The following is a 20,017-nucleotide window of genomic DNA, read 5'->3' as shown; positions in this document are numbered from 1 at the left end:
TTCTTAAGAGATCGTACTTGTTTCCAGAACGCAGAAGGGTCGTTAATAGACTTTTTCAGTTTGTCTTGTCTATGTCTACGCATATCGAATTTGTATTTCCGACAGCAACCTTTATATTTATTCCTACTTTCGCAATATTTTTTTCTGTCAAGACTAGTACGGGTTGTTCTGAATCTTCGCAGCGCTTTGCGGGCGTTACGCCTTGTAATTCTACATCCAGTATTAAAAGGTTTAGTTTTATCCATGTTCAGTTTTAATTCTTTTCTCATACAGGCTGCTGAAGTTAGCATAATTTCAACAAAGTCATCAATTGCCCCCTCAATATTGTTATCAAGTTTATCTAGAAGTAACTGTTTAAAATATGTTATACTTTCTTGTAGTTTGCTTAGAAAGTTGTTCGAAAGTTCGTCATTCCATATTAGTTTCTTCTTAGTGACACCTTCATATTTTAATTTGGTATGTATTTGATTCATATGAGGGAACTTACAGGTCAATTCCAAAGGTAAATGATCAGATTCTAGACGATCGCCAATATTCAACATCTTAATATAATCGAAAAAATCGGGAGAACATATAAAATAATCATTAACGCTCGCACCTTGGTTTCCACAATAGGTAAATTCTCAAAAGGGTATCCCCATACACTCTCCCATTGACAATTAACAACTGAAATGTATACAACATATCTAGCAGTATCTGACCAAATTTATTAATAACGGTGTCATGGGATTTCCGATCTCCAACACATACGTTTTCATCTTCTGGGAATGAACAGTTACTATGAACAAAATCGTTTTGTATATCGACTAGAGGATTGTTTTGTTGACCAGTACGAGCATTCATATCTCCACAGACTACAGTGTTAGAATCTTTAAGCTGCGACTGATTATCTAACATAAACTCTTCAAGATGATCAATACTACAATTTGAGACCACATGGTTATAATACGGCGAACCAGCTGGTGGTATGTATGTACATAGCAAGTTTACGTTCTTGTCAATTGTAAGTAACACTTTTGATATGTTCAAGCGCAGGAGATTATCTACATCTGATTTAATTAACTTACAAAATTTACTGACGGATTGATGGACACATACACAAATACCACCTGACAGCCTTCCGTAGTCAGATAATTTTATTGCTGGATTAAAAATAGATATCATAACCAACTAACCAGTTATTATCAAAACTACAGTCGACAAAAGTTTCAACAAGACATGCTATTTTAAATTGTTGTAAGTATGATATAAAATCAACATCATCAATTTTGTTTCGAAGTCCATTAATATTCCAACTTAGAAAGGTGAATGTTTCGCTTGGACAATCAGCGTTTAACGTAACACCGGTGTTGATAGTGTTAGGATCTTGTGAAAAACTATCCGGGCCTCGGCCGATATCCTAGCTGATAGAAGCATGTGACACTGTTGTTCCATCCATTCTTCTATTGAAGATCGGCTTTCTCGTGTTGTGTTTGAAGTGATAAACGTTGTTGATGTTGTTTCCAGTCAAACTTTCCAAAACGACAAGCTGGGAAGTTCATAATGGCACCTGGGCAACTGGTGACGGCCCTAGCAAAATATCCTTAAATTTACTAAATAAATTTTCACAAGCTAACGACAAGTTTTTTAGACCAAGATACCCTGCTAACAAATTTTAATTGTAAAACAAATCAAACTGGCAGCTGTTCATAAAACTCTGCAACCAAACAGACACAACAAAAATACAATATAACAACATAGACACCTTCAATTAAAACTTCACAAATAAAATGAAGCATGAAATTGCCACTTAATGTATCCCCGTCTCTGAAATAAACCACTCACACAACCCAGTACCAGCAACGAAATAATAAAATCTAAGAGAGACAGTTCTAAATTGCCTTTAGTTAATTAACTCAGAAAAAATACCAAACAAATTATCATGGTAGCAATGAATAGTCACTGGCAAATATTTTATAAGACCTTAAAAAATGGCAAACAAATTTCTATAACGCTGTGGAACAAAAATTCTTAACCCAAGCAGCTCCACATACCCAGCACAAAAATTATATATATATATATATAACCATAAAAACAAACAAACGAAACAAATTAAAACATAAATATTAAAAATACTAGCTGGAACTAAAGACTAGACCGCACGCACCTACCAATCAACCATCAAACCGTAACCATACAAGAATTATGAACAACTCTTAAAAACAATAAATAACATAGCCACAGCCACAGGCCTACATACTCGTACCATTAGTTACACTATTCCAAACAAATCCAATGAAAATTCAGACACTATTATTACAAATTTTTTAACCAAATACGGAAAACCGGCAAACTACCCCAACAATGGAAACAAATTAAGGTGGTACCAGTCCTTAAACCGGGGAAACCCCACAATGAGCCGGACTCCTGACGCCAACATCTCGCTTCCCTCCCACATTTGTAAAATTATGGAATCTATATATAATAAATACCAATCAGTCCTGATCGGTTTCACATCCAATACACAAACTTTAATGAAATAGACATATTTAATTTTACATATAGAACAAGACACCAGAAAGCACAAGCACAAAACACAATACATTCTGGCCATATTTATAGACTTGGCACAATAGCCTCATTCAAAAACTGGAAAAAAAAGCCATTTTAAATTCATCCCTCCTTTCTGACAGTCAAATCTCATAATACCCTATCTGATGCATTAGAAAACGGCAGCCGTCAAGGTAGCGCCCTGTCGCCGGCCCTTTTTTAACTTCAATAACTCACAGAAGGCAACAAATCCGCTTAAATTACGCGGCTGGTGTACTTCATAACCCTATCTGCAAACAAATCACAACAAAATACAAAACAAGAAAATCTACACTCAAATATTCAAAACCAACCCAAGTAAGCCCCATACTTAACACATCTCCATAAGCTTCTCCAAACACACAACCTGAATAACATACAACATGCCCCCTAGGCAAATGAATGCATTCATGACAAAACTCCTCCTGAAACAGACACCTCGCTTCACAATACACTACAAGCTCCACCTAACGTAACCAAAACAGAAGAAAACAACAACAGTACTCAGTTACTTAAAAACAAACTGGCCAACACATACCCATATTTATAGCGATGGATCACAAACCAAAAACAACCACCGTCATAGGTATCCATGTAGACCAACCCATCTAAATAACCACAAACAACCATAATGAAAAATATAATCACTCTATTACAACACTGGTTACTAGCCATCTCAACAGCACACAAATATAAACCAATTCAAATTTCTTATAATTTCACACTCTTTTCGCTCCATAACAAAAATTCAAAACAAGCATTCCAACATCCGACCCGATTTAATTAATATTCTCGTTCATATAACATCAGTACTGAAATCACTTAATAAATCAGTTACTATTCAGACAAAACAATTTCACGAATTATCAGTGGCTATACAAAACTGAATTATACCCTTTTCAAAGAAAACAGACATCTAAATGGCACATATAATCACTGTAACTCACCAGAGGACCTAGATCCTGTTTTAACCAATGTCTCTTCTAAAGCAACTCTCACGCTCAACAATATCAGTCTACCCCTTTCAATATAAAACAAAATATCTCTTCTTTTCAGCCCATACAATCTTCCGACAGTCTTTAACTCAATGTTCAGTTTTATTAAATATACAAACATTCATAAGTAATACCTGGCAGGTAGGGGTTAAGGCCATAATAACTGTGACTAACATATATTCTGCAACCCTATTACCTGTAATACCACATGGCTGGCTGCTAAGGTAGGCGAGATACTACAGGATCACTTTCGTACAAGAATGGAGACACAACATGGCAGTGAGCAGTAAAGGTTACATTTATTAGTATCTGACAGAGCAGATAAAATTTGAAAGATACATTTAAATTACAAAAAAATATGTTTATCCCAATCTAGGAAGTCAGAACATGTAACCATAATTTACAGATTGAAACTGGCCGTTGGGATAATGTAAAGAAGAGGATTGTGTATGTGAACTGTGCAACTCTCCTTCAGTTGCACTCGAGTTTCATTATCTGTTGATATATCTTACGAGAATAAATGGTCTAATTTGTAAACATTTAAGAGGTTATTGTTCTGCCAAAATGCGTGAGATCCAAAGAACCTATCGGGATTTATGGATGAAATATCTAAAGCAGTAAGAAAACACAAAACAGACAAGATATAATATATCCATGCATGACATGCTGTCATCTTGTCACATACTAATACTTTATGTGTACATGCTTATTCTTTTGCGCTCTTTCATACCACATCCGGAGAGAATAAACTGTTTCTGTTTCTGACAATTAGTTTGTCTGAATAAATAAAGGAGGTAACCTTTACATTTGGCTGATCAGTGTGACGTCACAAGACACGTTCCTTTGACCACTGCAGCGTGCACAGTCCTTTCATGTAGGAAACAGTGGCAGCTACTTAATCCGGGATAGACTATTTTGTTATCAAACGACGTGGAATCTAATCCAAGTCCAATCTCAACGGTAGACCTTAATGCTGGTTAATCGGCGATCTTGAATGAGCTAAAGGACTTTAGATCTTCACTGCAGACTGAAATAGACTCAACAAAAGCCAAGTTGACTGAGGCGACAAACAAATGTGATCATTTAGAAACAGTAGTTAAAAGGTGCAGAGTGACATGGAAAAGTGTGCAGCACCTGCAGGATATTATCTATTAACTTTCACTTAATCCGAACTCCTTGAACGCGAACTAGAAAAAATAAAATCACGCACAGACTAGAGTCGTTCAGCCGCAGTGATCATGTTGTATATTATGGCGTTACGGAAAGTAATCAAGAGAATTCTGATTCATGCAAAGATGTTGTTGTATCCTTGACAAACACATTAAAGATAGAGCTTGGACTCGCATATATATTGTACGGGGGTATTATGTAGGCAGGAAACGAGACACTGATGGCCCACGCCCAATTATTGCCAAATTAGTATTGAGTGAGGACACAGTTGAAGTACTGAAGATGAGACCTTGTCTTCAGTTGTATTCCGTCGATGTCTCAAATTACCAAACTAAACGTCAGCGAGACAAACGTTGCAGAACAAACATAGGGGACTGACAGCTTCTTTCAAGAATAGTCGTCCAGTTATCCAACACAAAGATCAGTGCAAGAACACAACTGAACCAAATGACAGTACTCACGAGAACTTAATAAAACGGTCACAGTACAGACTACTGGAAGAAAAGACTATACCGCTCTATTGAAACTCCAGGCTTCATCGACTCCTAAACAAAGTCAGACGAGCAATGCATCCAAATAGGAATATGACCGGACCAAGTCATAAATAAATCGTTCCCAAATAGATAATGCACTGTAATCAAATTGTCTTCTGTCATGAATATACACATGGAACACAGGTTGTCTGCGTAGTGAACTAGGCGGTATTGATTTTCTAGACAGTATTAGGTCGCATGATATTACATGTTATAAGAAACGTACGTGGTGTATATAGACAAATATATAGCTAGCCTTGAACTATGTGGCATTATACTCTTCTCTAGCAATACAATCAAACTTGCCAAGTGTGGTTGACTGGGGCATATGCGTTTGTGTTAAGAAGTCAACCATGTCAATTGTACGGGTTTTGTTATGGATATTCTGAATGTAGTTTGCCTGAGGTTAACCAAGCGTACTGTGAATACATATTAAGAAGATCCCCCACTGATAGTAGCATATGGAAATTTACTTTTGAATTTTTTTTATATATTTAGATTGCATAAACTCAATGGTCGTGTTGTCGGAGACAGTGGTGGTTCTTTTAACTACATCTCTGAACAAGGATGTAGAGCCATCGATTATTTCATGTCCTATGTTATATTTAAGCCCATACCAAAAATAACAATAGACAACAAAATTGATAGTAAGCATATGCTTGCAGTCTTACAGTTTAAAGATAATGTAAAGGATGCCGTACCAGTAGAAAATATAGCATGTCCTGTCACCCACGGATGAAATACATCGCATGCTGACATATAGCCAACATGATAACACCAAAGCACAATGTAACAGCCCTTGTTAATGATAATTGGTGTTTGCTAAATCTACACCTACATTTCAGGATACTTCAAACTAATTTCGAATTTATTGTGATATATGGAAATTAAATGCGAACATGCACAAAACAAAAATACTTATCTTTGGGAGCGGTTAATCAGGGAATAGTAAAAAATATACTTCCACTTTGGAAACTCTGAGCTAGAAATTGTGAACGATACATATCTGGGCTTTTCCTTCAGCAGAAATAGAAGTTTTAAGACGGCAATATAAAGTTTGACAGAAAGCACATCTAAGGCTATGTCCTGCCTCCTTGAAAATCCGAAAATTACAATTTGTCATTTGATTGTCTACTCAAAGCTTTTGATGTTTGACGTTTACCTGTTCGAAACATGGTGATATGGACACATGGATGTTATTGAAAAGATTCACATCAAATTTCTTAAGCTGGCGTGTGGCCTTAGAAACTATACCCCTAACTTCATGGCATACGGAGAACTAGGTAGAACACCTCTGTATACTAAACGTGTAATCAATTACTGTCATAAGCTTTCTAAACCGTGTACTTCAATTAAACTATTGCACTGGATACTTTGCATATTTTCAGCACATAAATAGCAATTATGATAATGTTTGGATCAAGAATATTAAAACTATTCTCGTTAACTGCTTTTTATATATAGTAACCGACCTGGAGTGTATCCAGATAGTTGGTAATCACTCTGGTAGAAAATATTCAGAAAGGTCAGTTTTTTTGGAGGGCGGACGTTGAACGGAGTTCAAAAGGAAATTACTATAAATACCTAAAACATATACCGTCATTTGAAAAAAAACTACTCCTACTACCTAAACATATTTACAACCCTATTTTGAAATTCCGAACATGTAACCATCATTTACATATAGAAGTTGGCCGCTGGCTTGGCATAAACAGACAACTACGGACGTGTTAACTATAGCTATAGCTGGTGAATTTCATTGCCTATTTAGATGTGAAGCATTTAATGAATATGAAAACTCTCTCATGGCCGATAAATGGACATATTATTCTAATATCACTAAATTGAAAAACCTCATTTCTTCCAAAAAAGTAATAGATCTTAAGAAGCTCCCAAATTTTTCCTCAATCATGGAAAGAAATATGAAATAAATACCTAATTTATTTATACTCGTGCATGCCTTTATAGTATACGAACTAGTGTGTTCCCATGTACACTATATTGACTTTTCTTATGATTTATTGTTATACATTGTAAATAATCATGTGGGTGCATTACCATGAGTGAATGATCATTCATTGACATGTATTTTATTTGTATATCTTCATGTTATATTGCTTATCCTGCCATTTTGCTTTATATTTAATTACTTTCCTGAAATTTATAACTTTTCTCTTGTACCACCGTGGGTGTTTTTGTAGAATAATTTTGAGTTGAGTTGAGTTAAGCATGTCCTGCTCCTCAGGTAGCACCCGCCATTTACACAATTTGCATTAAAAAAATGTAAGTTTTAATTGCATCACGCCGCACAGCAGAACACCTGCCATGCGACGGCGGCCTGTAAACAAACCAGACAATCAAGTATGTGTTAGATTAAAACAGATTTCACAGATCATTTTGATTGTCCATTTGGTTTTAGACAAGGGTGTTTGTTGAGCCCTATGTTCTTCTCATTATTTATAAATGAATTAGCTACAGATGTTATGGCACATTAAACCCATGGGGTTCAACTCTTTCCGGATACAGAAGAAGTGTTAATGTTGTTGTTTGCTGTTATTGACAGCGTCAGATAAATATATATATGTTTAATAACTTATTTGTCAGTCATCCAGAGTGTTAATAGGCCAGACATTTTAAACAACACAACTCGGTTTACGAATCCGCCGACTCAAACAAATCAAAATTTGAAAGTGTAAAAATAACAGCTGAATAGCAGTGGGTTTATTTATATCACAAATAAGTAAAATGTTAAAAAAATATCATTTACTCTTGATATGAATATAAATAAACTTTTTAAAATACTATATTAATTAAAACCTGTTGAAGATTTGTCTTAAAACACCCTTACTTACTTACTTACTTACTTTGGAGATTTAACGTGCGCTTTCCGAATGATGCGTATTTCGCACACGGGCCCGGCCAGGCAATTTAACGTGTTTCCGAAAGGGGCGAAGGTGGTCTGTGCAACCCAAGAGGGGGGTTTTAGGGGTTGCTTATATAGAATTTGGGAATTTTGAGATTTGGAATAGATGCCGATGGGATTGGGGAGGAGAACTAAGGGAGCTGGGTATGGTGGTTGTTTGTTTGTTTATGTGATTTTGATTTGGTAGGTTATTGTGTTTTTAGATGCGTTTTATTAGTTCCGTTTTTATTAAGAATACGCCTAAGGCCTTGAAGTTTTCTAGTTTATTTTGTGGGTTTAGTATTGCTTCTAGAGTTAGAGCCTTGTTTAGATTGAGGGTGGTTTGTAATGCGGTTCGATGTGTTAGGTAGTGTGTGCAGTGGATGTGTGCGTGTTCTGGGGTTTCTGGTTGTTTGCAGTGTGGGCAGTTACCTGTAGTGTGTTTTTAAAAATGTTTTAGGTGGTTATTTAGGTTGGTGTGTCCTGTTTGGAGTTTAGTGATTACTCTGTCGATTTTTTTGGATGGATGGAGAATTTTTGGTTTGGTTAGTGGTTTGCTGAGCACTTTTTTGATTTGGCTATTTGAGTTTAGATATAGGTTATGCCATTTTTTTGTGATTTTTTGCTTGTTTACACTTTTAATTTCTGATTTTGAGATGGGTAACTTTATGCTTATTTCTGGGATTTTGAGGGATAGTTTAGCTGCCTTATCGGCGTTTTCATTACCGTATATTCCTACGTGGGCGGGTATCCACAGGAAGGTTATCGGTTTGCCTGCCTTAGTTAGGTCGTTGGAGCTTTTAAGTATTTGATTTATTAATTTAGGTCGGTTTTTTGTATTTTTGTTTTGGAGGGCTTGCAGTCCACTTAGGGAGTCGGTAAGTATTAGGATTTTTTTGTGTTTTTTGGATTCTTGATTATGGAGGGCTGAGGCCATGCCCATTAGTTCTGCCGTGAATATTGATTGGTTGTTTGGGAGTCGGAAGGATTGTGTGGTTTTAGTTGGTTGTGTGGTATGGACTCCGAAACCTGTGTGTTTGGAGGTCTGATCTGAGGATCCGTCCGTGTAAATGTGACACCAATTTGGCCAATTTTCGTGTATGTATGCTTGTGTGGTAGTTTTAGCTATGTTTGGGTCGGTTTGTTTATTTATTTGGCTAGCTAGTGTTGTGTCTCTTTTGGGTATTTTAAGTTTAGGGGTGAAGATATTTGATTGTTTGCAGTTTTGTTTAAGATTTTTAATTTGGTGTTCATTTAGGTAGTTTGTTATTCTTTAGGATATTGGGGTAAGTAAGGGGTGTTTACGAGCTATAGCTTGGTTTTTGGGGCTGATATTTTGGTTTATTAAGTTTTGGATGAGAGGGTTTGATTGGGACGCGGCCCAGAAATTTAAGCTTAGCTGTTCCCTGCGTAGACTTAGTGGCATTTCTCCTGTTAAGGCCTGAAGTGAGGTGTAGGAGGTGCCATGTTGGGTGCGTGTAATTAGTTTGAGAGCCTGATATTGTATTGAGTCAAGTTTTTTAGATAGAGAGTTGTTTAGGGTGTTGTATATGGCGCAGCCGTAGTCTAGTTTTGATCTAATTAGTGATATGTAGAGAGAGGAGGGTATCTTTGGATGCTCCCCAGTTAGAGCCAGTTAGGCATCTTAGGGTGTTTAGGTCTTTACTGCATTTAGTTGTTAGGTTTTGGATGTGAGCATCCCAGGTGAGATGTTCATCGAAAATAAGTCCCAAGAATTTGGTTTGTTTTTTAAATTTGATTGTTTGATTGTTTAGCTGGAGGATTGGGGAGGCGGGTTTCATGTTTTTATGTTTGAATACTATTCCTGTTGTTTTTTCTGAGTTAAGGGAGAAGCCCCATTTGTCAGCCCATTGTTGTATTTTATTAAGAGATTTTTGGAGTAAATTTTGGACCATGCTCATGCTTTTAGTGCGGATCCAGATGGCTCCATCATCCGCGAATTTTGATGTGCTTACTTTAGGGGATAGGCCCTCGAATAGATCGTTTATCATTATATTGAAGAGGGTGGGGCTGAGGATACTGCCCTGTGGAGTACCATTTTCTAGGGGACATTGGTCCGATAGAGTTTGGTCTATACCCACGGTTAAAACACCCTGGCCGTTTTTTCCTTTATTTTCTTATTTTTAGACCTAACTTAAACACAAATTTCACCAGGCTTATTGTTGTGTAACATATCCGCCGTGGCAATACACCCCAACCACTCCAACAACAACTAAGACAGCAATGACTACTCCTGGGACGCTTGTTATTTTGTACTTGTCATGGTATTAGTCAGTTAAGATTACTTATCATGTGTTTCATGTGTGCCGTCAAGTGAACAACACAGGTAGCATACAGTACGTAAATATTTTAATATCGTAAATATTTCAGTGGATTTGAAGGTTAATACAGATATAAAATTATATAACATTTACATGATGGTGGGTGTACACATAACCTCATGAATAGCGTCTTTTTACATAAACATATTCTGCCATGTTGTACTTGGGGCTGTAAAATTTGGGCAGGACATGTATACGCTCCACTTGAAGGAGGCTACACGTATATCTGACATGTTGTATCATAAGCTGAGGGGCAACAGAAAGCATACCGATTTGGTTTTTAACAAACTGAAAATTAAAAGAACTGTTGTTAAATTTGATTATGTCTATTTAAACATCACTCATTCCTGCAACAATTTGTAAAAAGTAATTTGTCGTTGAGTATTTTTATTTAAAACTATATTGGTTCACTAAAGACTGGGGTAAGACATGGTTTTAGATCTGCATGACCTCTACCATGTTTGAAATGTTGTAAATTTGTGCCAAAAAAGCAAATTTATTCATTTTAAAAGAAAAGATGCTTAAGATATTGTATTGTGCGAATTTCCTTGTTTTAAAGTTTTTAGACTTTTAAATCAAATTTTATTTTAATGAATATAACAATGAAGAAGCATCTGAGTACCGACAAAGGGTCAGTTCAGTTCATTTGTTTATATAATACTACAAACTTAAGATATTTTCAATTGAAAAGCAAACACGTGACAAAATCAACTGAGAGATATAGTTGCATTTGATCCTCTGTTTACATCTATTTCACAATTGTCAACAATTTCATGCAACCTGATTCCCTGGACACAGGGTTGCTCACGAGTATCTCTTGGTCTATTCTGAAACAGCCGGAACTTTTTAATACTATCGATTTACAACCGATCTATAAAGCACATATCATTAACTAACCACTATTTGAAGAGGATTCTCTTTTGAAGCCTTTGATTGACAAGTAAACATTTTATTCTCAAATTCAGGTTTTTATTCATACATGACACAACAAAAATAAACAATTTACGCTGCGTGATTTAAATAGCATATAAGTATGATATTGGGAATATAATCAGTCAGGTGTTACAACATGGGCGTGATATCTTCTCTTTGGTTGAGTCTCTCTGGGTGTGACTCAAAATACTTACTTGTGTTGGCTTATTCAACTTCGTGTTCACGCGGTACATTGTATGTTTAGTAACTTATCCAGAGTGTTAATAGGCCAGACATTTGAAACAACAACAACTCGGTTTACGAATCCGCCGACTAAAACAAATCAAAATTTGAAAGTGTAAAAGTAACAGCTGAATAGCAGTGGGTTTATTTATATCAGAAATAAGTAAAAGGTTAAAAAAATATAATTTACTCTTGATATGAATATAAATAAACTATGTAAAATACCATAATTAAAACCTGTTGAAAATATGTTTTAAAGCTCCCTGGCCGATTTTTCCTTTATTTTCTTATTTTTAGACCTAACTAAACACACAAATTTCACCAGGCTTACTGTAGTGTAACATATCCGCCGTGGCAATACACCCCAACCACCCCAACAACAACTTAGACAGCACAGACTACTCCTGTGACGCTTGTTATTTTGTACTTGTCATGGTATTAGTCAGTTAAGATTACTTAGAATATGTACTTTGAATAGCAAAATGTTTCCCAGCTAAAATTTGTCTTTTTGTCGTATTTTATCTTTATTGTTCGTAAGAGAACGCAAGATAATGGCAGTGATTAATAACTGTGTATTCTGTGCTTCTGATACATACTTCAGCCGGAGATATCAGCATTAAGGTGTGTGTTTAGTGAAATGTCGAAATGACATGAAAAGTAATTAGTTGGTCACCCATTACGAACGCCCGGGGCGTCTACAGGTGTTAACACAAATAACGTATGGCGACATTCGCCATGTACTATGATATGACTTTAATATCCTGGTAAACTTCAAACCAGTACAGCTACATGACACTGACCTTATTCAACGAACATCGTCCTGGCACATGCTGTATAATGGGCACCTACCTATAAGTCATGTGGTCAGGGTAACACCCGGGTAGAGCTGGCCCAACCTACTCCATGGATGGCACATGCGACTACTGCATATCCGTGTCACAGTGACATTGTGAGTGGTGGTCATATGATGCCCAGAACAACGGCCTGCTTGACATATCAAATCGGTTGTGACGCTTGTGCCCTAAAGACAAGGAGTGCTGCTCACACACCTGTGTAGCTGGTCACAGTGACTACCTTCATACTACAGGTGTATAGTTCTCCGGGGGATATATACCACGGTATTGTCAATTGTCCTAAACAATCGTAAAATAACCGTGGGTATAGACCAAACTCTATCGGACCAATGTCCCCTAGAAAATGGCACTCCACAGGGCAGTATCCTCAGCCCCACCCTCTTCAATATAATGATAAACGATCTATTCGAGGGCCTATCCCCTAAAGTAAACACATCAAAATTCGCGGATGATGGAGCCATCTGGATCCGCACTAAAAGCATGAAAATGGTTCAAAATTTACTCCAAAAATCTCTTTATAAAATACAACAATGGGCTGACAAATGGGGCTTCTCCCTTAACTCAGAAAAAACAACAGGAATAGTATTCAAACATAAAAACATGAAACCCGCCTCCCCAATCCTCCAGCTAAACAATCAAACAATCAAATTTAAAAAACAAACCAAATTCTTAGGACTTATTTTAAAAAAATAAAAAAACACACTACAGGTAACTGCCCACACTGCAAACAACCAGAAACCCCAGAACACGCACTCATCCACTGCACACACTACCTAACACATCGAACCGCATTACAAACCACCCTCAATCTAAACAAGGCTCTCACTCTAGAAGCAATACTAAACCCACAAATTAAACTAGAAAACTTCAAGGCCTTTGGCGTATTCTTAATAAAAACGGAACTAATAAAACGCATCTAAAAACACAATAACCTACCAAATCAAAATCACATAAACAAACAAACATCCACCATACCCAGCTCCCTTTAAGTTAGTTCTCCTCCCCAACCCCATCGGCATCTATTCCAAATCTCAAAATTCCCAAATTCTATATAAGCAACCCCTAAATCACCCTCTTGGGTTGCACAGACCACTTTCGCCCCTTTCGGAAACACATTAAATGGCCTGGCCGGGCCCGTGTGCGAAATACGCATCATTCGGAAAGCGCACGTTAAATCGCCAAAGTAAGTAAGTAAGTAAGTGGGGTGCTTTTTTTATTGGAGTAGATATTCTGAGTATATTCATTGTGAATAATGTTGCAGTCCGGTTCGATCTCGAATGTCTAGAGAATAAAGAATTCATCAAATCACAATTATATCTGCAGACCCCGCCACCAAAAACCCTAATCCTTTCAGATTCATTAAGTGGGCTCCAGGCTATAAAAAAACTAAAACACAAAAAAACATCCAAAACTGATACAACAGATAATTAAAAGCGCCAACAATCTACGTAAACTAGGTGAAGACATAGAAATAGTACGGATCCCTGCCCACGTTGGAGTGTTTGGCAACGAACACGCAGACAAAGCAGCCAAATCCGCACTAACATTAGAAGAAGTAAGCATCAACCTACCAATGTAAAAAGATTAAATTAAAAGTAATACAAAAGTGGCAAAATAACTAAACTACAAACAGGCGACACTAAGTTAAACTCCCACCTACACCAAACTAAAAAAACACCAATCCGGGAAATGCCCCCCACTGCAACTTAAAAGAAACTCCTGAACACATAATACTATATTGCACGCAGTACCAGCAACATAGAGCAACACTCCAATCCACTCTAAACTGCAACAATCAAATGACACTAGCAACGGTACTAAACCCCCTAAATGACTTACAAACCTTTAAAGCACTAGGCATATATCTAATCAAAACAGGCCTACTCGGCCGCATCTAACAAAGTACAACAAACAAGCTGCCAAGAAACCTTAAAATTCTAAATCTACAAAAACATACTTAGAACTACATCTTCTAAAACTACATTTAGTCCCCCCTCCATCTTTTGCATGGCATATTTCAAAATTCCAAATTTGTTATCCAAATTAAGTTAACAACCCTAAAAGCTCCCCTAGGTTGCCCAACCATCTCGGACATACCCTTTTCGACCAAACACTAAATGGCCTGGCGGGCCCGTGCGCGAAATACGCACGTTAAAGTCCCAATTTAAAGTAGTAAATAAGTAGACCCCGCGTATCTGAGACACTCGACAAGTGTATACGTGCATCAACTTTTGCACAAACCAAGTGTAGCAGTAGTTTGTCTGATTAACGAGCAGAAACTCATCTTACAACTTACCACTATGTGGAACAGATAAACAAACAGTATTTGACCTATCATTTTAAAACCGTCTATGGATCATGTCTTTGAAAATCATTTACAAGTTCAACACATAAGGAAGACATCTTTAATTTGGGGAACACAATGTTTTGGAGTGTATACTTACTCCTTCACCTGATGAAAGAGTAAATATTACTTCGAAACATTGTGTTCCTCATAATAAAGTTACCATCCATAAATTCTCTTCCTTACATGTATGTATCATCCGTGTATCAACTGGTTTCTACTTCGTTTTGAGGAAAGTTATTCCGTTTTCATAAGCACATCAAAGCGAAATGTATTTTCATATATTTAATCCTGAATGCTAAATGCTAAACAGAGACTGTGATGGCCGCTGTTAACACTCAGCATTTCAGGCATTTACGGACGAACGCAAGTCCTTATTGTGTATGAATCAGATGAACTGAGGACCAAAATCGGGGTGAATCTAGAAACAAAGTGTATTCAGGCACCACTGGGAATTGCGTTCTCATACACTACTCCCAATTCCGAAGACTATTGATAACTTATACAAATGAGTTACACACATCAGGGAATATAAACATTTGTCCATTAATTTCTTATTGATTAATATAGAATAGGTCATGCATCCTTGCGGAAAAAATACAGTTTTAAGAACATAATTTTTTATCCATGTAAAGCTTTATACTGTTAATGGACCTACCACCTACACCTCTTTAAATATAACACGAGCAACATGCTTATATAGCTCCAGGTTAGATTGAACATACATCCGACATACATGGGGAAGTAACGCACGACAGCATTTCTGAAGTGCACATGCAGTGTACCAATATGCCGCCACTTTCTCGGCACTATTACCGACTTTTGCGGCACTATCGCGCCACTTTCACGGCACTGTCACGGCACTTTTGCGCCTCTTACGCGAAACTTCGCGGCATAGCGCGCAACTTTCGCGGCATTTTCTAGCCACTTTCGCGGTATTATCGCACCACTTTCGAGTCACTTTCGCGATACTTTCACGGCACCATCGCGAGAACTAAATAATTTGCTGAGTATTCATATGTTAATATGATTAGGGAGAGACGGTACGTTGATTGAGGTTACGTTACTGCGAAGTGTTTGATAAATCCATACCAGGGCCTTGAGCACCCGTAACTAAGTTAATCAAATATGGTCTTAAATGAAATGTAACTTTTATGATATTATGTTATCAGGTAACACCTTCCTGCATCTGTCATGTCTGTCTGACAGAATACATAACCATACACGTCAATAAATGCATCATAGGTCATGGTGTCTTTGAATCACTATCAAAGAGTGACGATACCAGGAGTTCGCTAAAAGGTGAGCGAAGCTGCCCCACCAGTGGCACAATCACAAACACATGCAAAGGCAAGTCAATTGTAAACCTGTAAAACAACACAACGGGAAAGGTACAAATCAAAATGGGGAATTGCACCTGACTTCCTTTTTGTCACTGATGCGTAACATTTGGAAATATCGTTCACTTGTTTAAAACATAACGATTGTAAAGCTTTATTGATGCCGTGAATGTTGTGGTCGGGTGACACTTCGTAGAAAGAGCATGCTCGAATGTACCTCAACCGTTTTGAAATGTAGACACCAAAGGCTGGAGCTGCTGGAATACTGCTCGACATAAAGGGGAAGATGAATATGGGAATGTTGAGGACACCCTCTTGTCATGAAGCCTTGTGCAGAGGTTTTGTAGCTCTGAATCTTAATGCATAGATCTAAATATGAAACAGATGTGGCAGTCTCACTGGTCCCATTTATGTCTATCTTAGGTGGGTTTGTTTGTTGTTTAACGCCGCACTCAGCAATATTCCAGCTAAATGACGGCGGTCTGTAAAATAATCGAGTCTGGACCAGACAGTCCAGTGATTGACAACATGAGCATCGATCTACGCAATTGGGATACGATGACATGCATCATCAACCAAGTCAGCGAGTCTGACCACCCGATCCCGTTAGTAGCCTTTCACGGCAAGCAGGGTTTGCTGAAGACCTATTCTACCCAAGATATTCACGGGTCTCAGGTACGTAAATCAGGGGGAGGGAATTGGCTATTTGACAATTATTGAACTATATAAGATCCCCGGAAGCTTAAATTCAACAACACACGCCAATTTATGAATATCGTATGCCTGACAGCCTGACATTACCGTTCGTGTCGAAATATATGCCATGGTGGTGGTAGTGGTGGTGGTGGTGGTGGTGGTGGTGGTGATGATGATGATGATGATGCTGATGCTGCTGCTGCTGCTGATGATGATAACGATTATAAGTTGATGACGATGATGATGCTGCTGATGATGACGACGACGATGATGTGCTGACGGACAAATCCAAGCACAAGAATATCTCTATATCGAGCATATTTGAACCGGAGGAAAACTTTGAACCTCTCAACTTTCAAACATATTATTTTACGAAAACTCCAGAAAATAACTTCTATGTTGCTGCAATAGTAAAATTAATCATTAATGTGGAACTTTATGTCTCTGTTGTACAAGTGATAAGGTGCTTCAACTTCCGGTTCCCCAAATAGTGTGTCCCGTAATATGTCCCAAGGAACCGATCTTTTAATAATCTGGAGGGTAGGAGCGCAAGGATTGATTGGTTTCGAAAAAGAGCCAAATATTATTGTCTGAATATCCATAATGTCCAATGAACGGCATTTGCGTTTAAAACCGAGGTCTAATTATTTTCACAAAGCTATGACGTCATGATTCAGCATCATTGCCGTGACGTCACACTTACATATAGAAACATGTGCACGCCACAAAGAGAGAGGTCGCGCGTGTGTAGTGATGGTTGTACCAACATAGAGTCACTGAGAGGCACCTACTGTCAGTGTACGTCCATATAATATTCAAACAAACGTCTAAATAAAAAGATAAAATTCATTCCATGATCATAATAACGCAGAGTCGTGCCGACTATATCATGTGTTTATGAATCACTATCAACTAGGGGTTATACAATAAACTACGGTTATAACGAACTCGAAGGGACCACTAATTTTAGTTCGTAATAACCGTTGTTCGTTATAAGCACATATACAGCATTTATACAACACATGGTAGGGACTAAAGAATAAGTTCGTTATATCGGTCAGTTCGTTGTAAGCGTGTTCGTTATAAACGTAGTTTACTGTACCAGATGTTCGCGAAAAAGTGAGCGTATCCTGTCCCAACGCTAGAAACCGTCACAAACTTATACAAGGGCACGTCAAATGTTATACTGACAAAACACAGGGACATATATAAGTCAAAGAAGGGAATTGCATTTGGCATCCTTTTTGTCACTGATTCATCAAATGTCCTCCTCGTCACTGAAAGCCCCTGTCAAGTTGGACGTACATCTAACATCAAGCTGACACCATAGAATATACCTGAAATACTATTAAAATCAGCCTTCAGCCAAGTCCTACATTCAATCCTGTTAATAGGTATATAGTGTCATCTTTTTGGAGGGTATGCTAGACGTCCTGAACGTCATTGCACCAGGTAACTGAAGAACACAGTAAAAGTTTGCTCCAGTGCATCCATTCCCTGTTTAACTTATACCGAAAAACTGGCAAACATTCAACTGAAAAAGTGCGTGTCTTATTATAAGCAATTTGTCAAGGATGTGAAGCGGATATTAACAGTGACGCATACGTGTTGAGCCCATCTTAGGGTATAATAAGCACAAAGTATACGATAGGATTTAGAGGTGCCATGAACCACACAGTCGAGAGGTAGGTGTCAATAATGTCTGCATGGTTATATGTATGAAGGAATGTGTTTATCACATAGTCAACCTGTTGATATAAATGTTGTTTCTCGATGGATTGTAAACACGAGGATATTCAGTTCCTGCTATTACAATATTCAGCAAACAAGCTTACTTACTTACTTACTTACTTACTTTGGAGATTTAACGTGCGCTTTCCGACTGATGCGGATACAGAAGAAGTGTTAATGTTGTTGTTTGCTGTTATTGACAGCGTCAGATAAATATATATATGTTTAATAACTTATTTGTCAGTCATCCAGAGTGTTAATAGGCCAGACATTTTAAACAACATCAACTCGGTTTACGAATCCGCCGACTCAAACAAATCAAAATTTGAAAGTGTAAAAATAACAGCTGAATAGCAGTGGGTTTATTTATATCACAAATAAGTAAAATGTTAAAAAAATATCATTTACTCTTGATATGAATATAAATAAACTTTTTAAAATACTATATTAATTAAAACCTGTTGAAGATTTGTCTTAAAACACCCTTACTTACTTACTTACTTACTTTGGAGATTTAACGTGCGCTTTCCGAATGATGCGTATTTCGCACACGGGCCCGGCCAGGCAATTTAACGTGTTTCCGAAAGGGGCGAAGGTGGTCTGTGCAACCCAAGAGGGGGGTTTTAGGGGTTGCTTATATAGAATTTGGGAATTTTGAGATTTGGAATAGATGCCGATGGGATTGGGGAGGAGAACTAAGGGAGCTGGGTATGGTGGTTGTTTGTTTGTTTATGTGATTTTGATTTGGTAGGTTATTGTGTTTTTAGATGCGTTTTATTAGTTCCGTTTTTATTAAGAATACGCCTAAGGCCTTGAAGTTTTCTAGTTTATTTTGTGGGTTTAGTATTGCTTCTAGAGTTAGAGCCTTGTTTAGATTGAGGGTGGTTTGTAATGCGGTTCGATGTGTTAGGTAGTGTGTGCAGTGGATGTGTGCGTGTTCTGGGGTTTCTGGTTGTTTGCAGTGTGGGCAGTTACCTGTAGTGTGTTTTTAAAAATGTTTTAGGTGGTTATTTAGGTTGGTGTGTCCTGTTTGGAGTTTAGTGATTACTCTGTCGATTTTTTTGGATGGATGGAGAATTTTTGGTTTGGTTAGTGGTTTGCTGAGCACTTTTTTGATTTGGCTATTTGAGTTTAGATATAGGTTATGCCATTTTTTTGTGATTTTTTGCTTGTTTACACTTTTAATTTCTGATTTTGAGATGGGTAACTTTATGCTTATTTCTGGGATTTTGAGGGATAGTTTAGCTGCTTTATCGGCGTTTTCATTACCGTATATTCCTACGTGGGCGGGTATCCACAGGAAGGTTATCGGTTTGCCTGCCTTAGTTAGGTCGTTGGAGCTTTTAAGTATTTGATTTATTAATTTAGGTCGGTTTTTTGTATTTTT

The 20,017-nt window shown here is 37.4% G+C and overlaps 1 protein-coding gene across 14 annotated transcripts in view; it reads right to left on the bottom strand.

Annotated features, from left to right (window-relative positions):
• LOC124115216 (salivary glue protein Sgs-3-like) overlaps window positions 1-20,017 on the bottom strand; it is a 242,143-nt gene that overhangs the window by 109,295 nt on the left and 112,831 nt on the right. Inside the window, exon 1 of one of the 14 annotated variants that reach the window (XM_048381862.1) lies at window positions 12,466-12,691. The exons of 10 other annotated variants lie outside the window; for them this stretch is intronic. The gene's annotated coding sequence lies outside the window, so the exon portion shown is untranslated. Of the gene's footprint in view, window positions 1-5,194; window positions 5,220-5,246; window positions 5,272-12,465; window positions 12,692-20,017 lie in introns of those variants that run through there. 3 more of the 14 variants (XM_048381861.1, XM_048381863.1, XM_048381864.1) reach the window with 3 other exon arrangements.

The sequence above is a fragment of the Haliotis rufescens genome, unplaced genomic scaffold, assembly GCF_023055435.1.
Source record: "Haliotis rufescens isolate VD_foot unplaced genomic scaffold, xgHalRufe1.0.p SCAF_4, whole genome shotgun sequence".
NCBI lineage: Eukaryota > Metazoa > Mollusca > Gastropoda > Lepetellida > Haliotidae > Haliotis > Haliotis rufescens.
The sequence above is the reverse complement of the archived record's forward strand: the minus strand, read 5'-3'. Positions and strand labels throughout refer to the sequence as shown.